The sequence below is a fragment of the Stylophora pistillata genome, chromosome 8 (assembly GCF_964205215.1).
Source record: "Stylophora pistillata chromosome 8, jaStyPist1.2, whole genome shotgun sequence".
NCBI lineage: Eukaryota > Metazoa > Cnidaria > Anthozoa > Scleractinia > Pocilloporidae > Stylophora > Stylophora pistillata.
This window is the reverse complement of record NC_142526.1, coordinates 23,783,807-23,793,545: the sequence shown is the minus strand read 5'-3', so window position 1 is coordinate 23,793,545 and position 9,739 is coordinate 23,783,807. Positions and strand designations below refer to the sequence as shown.

Below are 9,739 nucleotides of genomic sequence, written 5' to 3'. Positions count from 1 at the left end.
CTTGCTTGTCACTTCCCAACTAGGGGAGGGATGCAATGTAAAAATATTAATTGCAAGAAGATTTCCGCGCTCGGAGGTTAAGAACTTCACGGGATATCCTTGTTTCATGAGCTATCCTTGGTGTCGTTTGGGACACTTCGGATTGGTGAAAGATTAAGATTCTGGCTGCGTTTTTAAGTGCGAATTATTGGCGAAATTTTCTTCGATACGTTGGAGAGCTGAGGAAGACGAGAATTTGACATTGCCTCGTGGCTTCGATTCCCTTATTAGTTTGGAGTGCGTTGGTGATCGAAGTTGTGCTTTACTGTCGGAACTAGTACGGTAAGGTAAGGTAGGGTTGCACTTCATGCTAGTATTTTTGTTAAATTTAAATATTACAACCATTCTTCAAAGATCGCGTTCAAGTTTCGGGCTAAATACTTTCAGATGTATACCGATAAAGCGTCCGAGTAACTACTAACCTGGATTCATTGAATCCTTCTGTGTCGAGGGATGATTTTTTTTTATTATTTTGTTTGGGACATGCAAAAGTAGATGATACAAAATTAAAAAACGAGACAGATCTCCGTGTTTCAATGACCGAAAATTTGTGATTTTCTTCCAGCCTCATTATAATTTTTATTATGTTACATGTAGTAATCTCTAGTGTCTACATAATTTGATGGTTATTATGGAGACAATTGAAGACATGTATTCATTGTAATTGTATGGGACTACGCAAAAATTCAACCTCTGGTATGGTTGATGTCAAACATCATATATCCTGGAAAGTTAACTCACAAACTGTTGACACGTATGATGAAGATCTGGTATCTTTTACAAAGGATAGGGTGCTCTCTCCTCTGCTCTCCAGCAAGAAACAGTTGGGTTACAATGCATTAAATCATTCTCTTTGCTCGCCCAGAAGAGGACAGATTTGCAGCGAAATTACTCTTCACTTAATAATATTTGCTTTTTGATTGAAATCAGTGGCTGACGTAAGCCACTTTCTTTCTTTTGATCTATTTAGAATAAAGCCCTTTGAACTAAATCATAAGGAATATGATAATAATATGCATGTTATATGTTACCACACTTTACATACTTTTCAACTATGTGTTTTCAATATTGAAATGAAATAAATACTAATTCATGCACAATTGAATACTTAATTCAGTAGAGACTATTGCCTATTATTAGCAATTATTGCTCCTACATGTGTTAGCAAGAACTTGGTCTTGTTGGCTTTCATTGTGAGCCTTTGGTGATCCATATATTAGGGGAGACACTCGCTGCAACTATCTTTGCAAAGAAAATACTAATCTTTTCACCCTTACTTAATTTCATACATACAGGCATGGATGACAACCAGCAGCAAAGCAAAGTAAACAAAAGTGCCAATGAGGTGGTAAGCTCCATTGTAAACATTTTCTTGGAAAATTATGCACTAGTTATAAAAAGGTAAATGTTGTGATTAATTTTTGTCCTTGGTATGAGCATAATTTTCCTTTGGTTTTGTTAATGATATGAATGAAAATGCATTTTGTGTAAAGAAAAATAAAATGTAGCTCCTAGAGTGTATGTTATGATGAGATGATGTGTCACCATCAATTTGGTCTCAGCTATTAAAAGTGAAAGAATTAAACTAAGGATGAAACTGAATCACAGCATACCTATACTAAACCCTCATTTTAATCGTATCAATATTATTATTTTTCTGGTGTTCACCCAATAGATTCAATCCACTGACAGACAAATATGGCACCTGTACATTTTACCATTACTCTTAGGCTAAGGCACATGTAGAAAGCAATATTTCTCAAAACAACAATGTATGCAAGGTTTAAATTTTTCAGACCTTTACTGCTTGTTTTTATGAGTGGTTCCAGGATTTTCTTGCACAAAGAGGTCTGGTTGAGTGTAGCAGTCGCCATATTTTTTAGTATGATGGTTTCACAGTAACTGTTGTATGAAGTAATGTACCCTTCTCCAATATTAATTTTGCAAACTTGTCACTGACAAAGAGCTAGTTCATGATTAGACACTGATCATTTCATTGATTGCCATGCTCTACATTTATCGTTGAAGTATCACCATATTTATCTGTGTATAAGTCGACTCTTTATGACGGAAAAATTAGCCCAAAAAATCACTCTCGTCTTTTACACAGTGTTACGTGCACGAACGACCAACAAATGTCCGCTAACAAAGCATATATGAAAATAGACTCCCTAATACGATATATGGCACGCAACAAAAATGTAACAACAAGCAATTACCCATTTTAACTATTATTTAATTAGTTTTACATTGTCTAATTTAGTTAGGTTAAAGATTAAGTTAAGCAGTTCATAAAGTAGGCTTACAATCCTTCATGCTGTGTAAGTGTTCGTCGTCTTGATCAACTTCCAATTCCAACATCCACCGACTGAAGACCACAGCGCTTGGCTTTCTTGATTTATCGCATTCTTCCGGAGGACTCCATAGTAAACTCTGTATTCTCTATCTTCTTCCTCTCTCGACTATCGTCTTTTTCATCTCTTTCCTCTCTCTGGATATCGCAAGGTCAAAAGGTCATAGCCTCGTCACATCATAGCTTCCACAACTTCAGTCAGCAAGCCACGAGGGTAAGCCCTCGGGCAAATCTCCTTTGTACTTCTCACAAGCCAGCTTTTATACATTTACTTTAGTTATCTAGAATGTTCTATTACTATTTATAGCGTATTACAAGTTGTACTATTTTTGGAAACTGCTGAGTCACATGAAAGAAGTTTCTGGAATATTACAGATTATAGATAATTCTAGAAAAGTCTGGGATTGCGTGACAGATTCAGTAAAAATAATTCGATCCTCGTAACAACAGATCATAGAATGATAAAGACCTGACCCAAGCAATCCAAGAAATTAGCATAACAATTGCCTGAAGTCCATTAGGAAAACCAGGTTCACAAAACAAGTTCTAATTGTGTTCAAGTTTTGTCAGTTTTCAGTGCGTTCTTCATCGATGAAAAAGTTTGAAATAATAAATTTTATGTGGCTCAAACAGAAACCTAGTGGGGCTGATTTCTATTGTATCTTCTGATCTGTAGAGCAGACAATTTTCCTTACAGCTTCGGCGCTGAATTCTCATTTTCAGCGAATGATTATAGTAACTTAGTGACCTGGCAAATGCTGTTTTCTTGTGCGGTCTTGTTTGTTACGTGCGTGGACCATCTATGTTAAATATTGTGTAGTTTCCAAGATAGCCGTGTTTTCATCAAGCAATCCTTCGAAGCTCTTCGGTGTTCCTTTAGTCCCTACTAAATCTCCTTTCAAAAGGTTATTTAAATGCATAAAGATTTCATTTTCAAAACGATTTGCAAAAGATGGTGAATTACTTCTCCAGTAAATCGAAGTGGTTGTATATGCTTAAATCATGAATCGTGGGGATGTAAACAAGTGCTACTAAACTTCACAGCACATGGTTACATTTTGCTCTGCAGTTTTTTTTTAATTCACCGTGTTTTCAATACATTCTCAGAAATAAGAGATCAACTATATGGGAAATTTCTGTCTGTCTGAATTTTTCTTTACTAGAAATAATGAAAAATCTGATTTTCAACCTTGAAAATGGGGGTCAACTTATACATGGATAAATATGGTAATTAACTCCTTCACCATCAGTAATTGCATTAAAGATTCTGTGTTAGAAATCACAGCACCATATCCCAAAATCTAATGTCCTCAGCACAATTTCATTTTTTGAGCAAGGCAAAGCTAAAAATCAATCAAGGGCCACACAGACATCACAGAGACAACATTGTTATGTATAATGTTTATGTACTCAGATAGGTAAAAGCTACTCTATTCATTAATTCAATGTCAATACTCTCCCTCATAGTAAAGTAAGTAAAGTCTGTTTACGAGCCTAGTGGCCCATTAGGCGGGAGCTTAACTCCGGTTTCTGTAGCATGAAGCTACTAGGAGTATTTCTACCTCCCCCTGGATGGGATGCTAGTCCATTGCAGGGTTACCCCCAGCATTAAATTGCTGGTACCCATTTATACACCTGGGTGGAGAGAGGCACTGTGAGAGTAAAGTGTCTTGCCTAAGAACACAACACAATGTCCCGGCCGGGGCTCGAACCCGGACCACTCGATCCAGAGTTGAGCACACTAACCATGAGGCCACCTTGTCTCCACATACTCTCCCTCATAGTAGCTATAATTTTTAGCCAACTTGGGAAATAGCAACCAAAAATGGACCCTTTTGGACATCCAAACTTTTAAATCTCAAGGGGAAGGTTCCCCAGACTTTGCCATCCAAGTGGGAATAAATGGCTGCCACACTGTCATTTTGGTCCCTCCTAGATGCTCAAATGTTGTCCCTCCTTTCCACAATCTTACCAAAGCCTCCATATGTGTAGTAATAAAAACATTGAAGTGAAGAGTGCTATCTCAGGAAGAGATGATGATCATGCACACTATTAATAGAGTCATCCTAGCAGGTGTTTGGCAAGGTATTGCATTCTTTGCTCAAAATCTAGTTTACATAGACCTGGGAAAAAAGAATGGAGTGTAGCAGTCATTCAGGTCGGTTAATTGCTCCAAGCTCTAGTTTTTTACCACTGCTCATTTAGTTATCTTTCTTGCCAATACTCTTTCTGGTTATTTGGGTTTTCTTGGAAACTCAGGCTCTTGCCATTGAGAAGAAGCATGATATGTGTTTACAAGATTAAAAGCAAAGAAAAGTGAAAAAAAAATTGGAGATTAACAGGATGGTATCAAAGACTGGTATAATTCTTTTTTTGCAGGGGGGTAGTTTTTTATTTTTGAATCAGAGTTTTAGCCTAAGTATGTCTAAGTTTCTACACTTGTTGTTTAGTCTTGTGGTTTCTTACTTTAAGAAGTAAGTAAAGGTAAAATTTTTTGAATTTTTTTTTTACAGCCAATTGAGTCTGTAAATGGAAAGTAAACACAAAATGATGATGGTAAGGAACAAATTGCTTGCATTATAAATTATTGAAAGTAGTCTGCACTCTCCATATTTGTTATTTTTAATTGACATGCTTTGCACAGGTGTTGTGTAATAAGTGTGAATAAGACTGTGCAGCGAATTAGCTCGTGCTGCAGCATCCCATATCCAATAATTTCAATAGAAGACCCTTCGGTCATTTCACGCCATATTGGATCTTGATATGTCCTTGAAAGAAAAGTTGCTTGAGACATATTTTTATCGTAAACATTTATGAAGCTTTCTTCTGATATAATTATAGTTTGCTAAGATTTTAGTGAAACTACTGTAGTGTGCAAACAATTTTTTTCCCTAAGGACACCCGCAAAAGTGGGAAGTAACCTTGAGCTTCTCGCATGTGATTAAGTTGTATCATATAAATCTGCCCTAAAAACGAAAAATTTGCATGACTTTTATAATATTGAAGTGAATGCTTTGATACATAGTGGCTTTAGCCTCTGCATATCCTCTTATGTTTTTCTCTGAATACCTGGGAGCCGAGCAAACTGGTAACCACCCATATACTCTCGTTCTCTTTAAAATAGGATTGTTGATCAATTTTTACCACGGCTCAAGATGGAGGACCACGTGGTGAGATAAACTAATTTCTTCTCTGCCATCCTGAGAGGGTTTCTCATACTTTCAGAATGGAACAGAATTTTGGCTAACCTAACAACTCAACAGGAAATCATCCCTTTTAAATTGAATGTTCTAAGGGAGTTCTTGAAGTTGCTTTGAGGTTTATCGCCTATCATGAAATAAAACCAGTGAACAAGGCTGTTATGAATTACACACAACTTCAGATGAGGGTGTCTGGCATAGTGAAGTACTGGTGCATTTCATCCCTGAGAAGCAATCAAACTACTGTTTTCTCACATATAACATTACTTAAAAATTAATAATCAGCGACTTAGGTGTCAGGCATATCAAAGAATATTGGCACGGAAAGAGGTACTCTCCCTAATGGTTCATGTGCACATTCTAGGGTGAACGTTATTGTATCTCTAGTATGAACATTGGTGGTGATATTTTTGACAAAGGCCATCACTGGACGGCCATGTCTACGGATTTGAAGGAAGTATTAGACCACAGAGGCTCAGGGCTAAACAGCTTTGTAAAATGTCGTATATTGATGTTACTAAGTGATACATATCTCATGTTTTGAAGAGCATGTGATTAACATGGACTGGCTGGAACAAGAAATAGTTATGGAAGAGCAGCTGGAAAGAGGAAGAGAAGAACAAAGAAAAAGGGAGGAGCAAACGAAAAGAGAGAACAAAGAAAGGGAGAAGATCATTTTTCCGACACATACCTATACTCAAGTTATCCCTTTTAAAATTTTCAACCTATATATCTATGTCACACAGTAATTCCTCTTTTTTTCAGATATGTGAAATCATAATCTCTTGGAAAACTACTCTATCAGGGATATAAATTTAATGTATATTGTTTCTTTTTTTATTTTTAAGTGAGCTTAATGATCTTGTTTATAATAGAACAGCCATATTAGTACGACAATGTCATCGGAAGACATTAAATATTTGGAAGAGAAACTTAAAACTTGTCCTTTGCTTACATAGATTTTTCTTTTGTGAAGCCCTACTAAGTGAGTCTTGATGTCATGTTAAGTTCTCCTTCGGTCCCACAAGTAAACAGGCAGCACGTTGGAATGGGACGACAGTAGTTCATCCTAACTCACCAAGGGCTTCTTTTGGAATGAACCCTTCAATTATTCTGTTACAATGTTTTATCTGGCGGTGAATAGTACCCGTGAGCCTCTACGAAGACGTTCACTTTGCTTGTCAAGCAAAGATAAATCAATAGTTTGCCGTCAATATATATACATACATCCGTGTATACAGCGACTTCTGGGAAAATTTCTCATTGCCTGAAGACATTTTTAACGCTAAATTGACTTAAATTCCAGGGGTGTGAATAATATGCAGACTCTTTTCAACAATCAGAACATCACAGTGGTGAAACATAACACCAAAACTTGCATACTGATAAATATTTTATGGGGAAGGCTACATTCTCTTTTCCAGCAAAATAATCTCCTCAAACTAAGTGATATTTGTCGAATAATCCTAAGGCTTTGTGCAGGGGATCCTACAAAGTACCAACTAAAATTATTGACTTCACCCGTGGATAGCCTTCCGACAACTACCCCCCGACCCAAAATTTTCTTACGCGAATTAAGGGTGCACTTCCAGCGATCTAACTTACAACTGCAGTATATCTGTTTATCCCTATTTCCATGTTTTGAGTGCATTCGAAAATCAAAACAATTTCACAGCTCGTACTCTGCATGTGCAATACATCCAAACTTGACATATCCATTGTTAACCCCTTTTTCCATTTTTCACTGAATGTGGAAATTCTCGAAAAAAGGCAATAAATTCTGACACTTTATCCAGCAATTAGAATATATCCTAACATGCCAAATCCAATCTTCACCCCAATTTTCCACTTTCTCGATCAACTCTAGAAACACGGGGTTAATTACAACAATTCATCCTACAAGTGGATTATATCTTAACTTTTCCATATCCAATCTTTACCCCGATTTGTTCAATTAACTGTAGAAAAACGGGAATCGTGACAATTCGATCGGTTAACATCATGACTTGCCGTGTCCAATCGTTACCCCGATTTTCCATTTGTTCAATGAGTGCCGAGAAAGCCGTGATAAGTTCTGACAATTCATCGCGCAAGTGGAATATAACCTTAGTTGCCATATCAAATCTTTACCCTAATTTTCCATTTTTTTTTCGTTTATTAGAGACGAATAAGGTAAAATCTGACAATTACTCCCACATGTGGGATATGCCAAAAATGGGGTAAAATCGGACAATTCATCCTGCAAATGAAACATATTCCAACTTGTTGTGTGTAATCTTTGCCCGATTTTTCATTATTTTCAGAGAATTCTAAAAAAACAACAATTCATGTCATAAAAAGAATATATTCCAACGCACAGTGATTGAATTATAACTCGGTACATCCTTGATGTTCCGTTTTTCTGATAAATTCCGAAAAAACGGGGTTCATTCTGAAAACTCACCCCATAAGTAGAATACATTCTAAGTTTCCATATCCAATCTTGAACCCGCTCTTCTATTTTTATTTCAGTGAACTCAAGAAAAAAAGGGGACGGTAAGTTATGAGAATTTATACCGTAAGGGAGTATATCCTAAGTTGTCATAGCCAATCTTTACCCCAATTTTCGAATTTCTTTTTTTTTAATGAATTAATTCCAGAAAAACAGGACAAACTCTGACAATTCATGCTACAAGGGAATAATACCCGAAGTTCCCAAATGCCATCTTTGCTTCGATGTTCCAATTTTTTTTTTAAGTGAACTCTAGAGAACAGGGGTAAATTCTTAGAATTAATACCGCAAGTGGAATATAACCTACGTTGTCATGTCAAATCTTTCCTGATTTTCCTTTTTTAATGAATTAATTCTAGAAAAACGGTGTAAACTCTGAGAATTCATGCTACAAGCGGATAATACCCGTAGTTCCCTTATGCCATCTTGCTCTGATTTTGGAATTTTTTTCAAGGAATTATAGAAAAACAGGGAAAATTCTATTAACTCATCCTCCAAGTCGAATATATTCCATTGACTTGCCACATCTAATCTACTTTACCCCGATTTTCCATTTTTTTTCAATGAGTAGAAAAACGGGGCTCCCACTGACTCGCCATATTCAATCTTTACCCGATTTTCCATTTCTTTTTTCAATAAATTCTGGAAAAACGGAGTAAATTCTGAGGATTCACGCTATAAGTGGATAAGACTCTAAAATCAGAATTTACTTGTGAAATATGCTGATGATTTAACATTATGTATTCCAGTAAAATCGCGGGCTAACAACGGCAATTCAGCAGCTGAGGAGGTCCGATCGATCGTCGCATGGACATCTGCTAACCGTATGCAACTAAACTTCAAGAAAACGTGGGAGATGCTTCGATCTTAGAGGGAAATCCACTCAGGCCTTACCTGCTCCTCTGGTTTCTATAGAGCGTAAACCATGTCTGAAGTTGTTGGGTGTAACTTTTTAATCTGATCCGTGTAACTGGGATTTACATTTTGATAATATTATATCGAAAGCCAGTAGTCGTCTGTACATCTTACGTGTTTGTAAATTCTATGGACTGCCGCTGGATCATCTTCACCTTCTTTTTATCAGTCTTATTCTACCTATATTTACATATGCTGTAGAAGTATGGGGCTGCGCGTATTATCATAAGTATCTGAGTCGCATAGACAGGCTGTTCAAGAGAGCTTTTAAGCTTGGCTACTGTAAAGAGCTTTTTTCGATTGAAAATATTATTATTCTAAAAGATAAGAAGTTGTGGGCCAAGATCATCGACAGCGATTTTACAACAGCTTTAGATGACCTTTTGCCACCAGAGCGACCAATGGTTACGTTACATAAGAGGCGCCATAATTATATTCTCCCGCTTGTCAGAACTGAACGTTTCAAGAGGACTTTTGTCAATAGATGTTTGTTCTCTTATTAGTTAGTCAGTTAGTAATTTAGTTAGTTCATTAGTTTTATACTTGCTGAGTTTATATCATTGTAACTAAACACGTTTGTTGTTTAGAGTGCTTAATAAAGACTTTATCAAGTTCCAATATGCCATCTCTACCCCGATTTTCCATTTCTTTTTTCAGCGGTGAATTCTACGATTAGCGCTAATCGTTAGCCCTCTAAAATAAAGCAATACGCAAATAGCTTAATTGTAATTAGGAGTTTTT

At 36.5% G+C, this 9,739-nt stretch overlaps 1 long non-coding RNA gene across 3 annotated transcripts; it reads left to right on the top strand.

Moving 5' to 3' along the window:
- The first annotated feature begins 337 nt into the window (after positions 1 to 337).
- LOC148725591 (uncharacterized) lies at positions 338 to 6,244 on the top strand. Of its 3 annotated transcripts, none has more exons than XR_015990401.1 (4): positions 338 to 1,387; positions 4,906 to 4,948; positions 5,517 to 5,562; positions 6,139 to 6,244. It is a non-coding gene; the product is annotated as an uncharacterized LOC148725591 (long non-coding RNA). The 3 variants fall into 3 exon arrangements; XR_015990402.1 differs by having other exon boundaries at positions 4,772 to 4,948; XR_015990403.1 differs by having other exon boundaries at positions 338 to 1,440.
- The last annotated feature ends 3,495 nt before the right edge of the window (positions 6,245 to 9,739 follow it).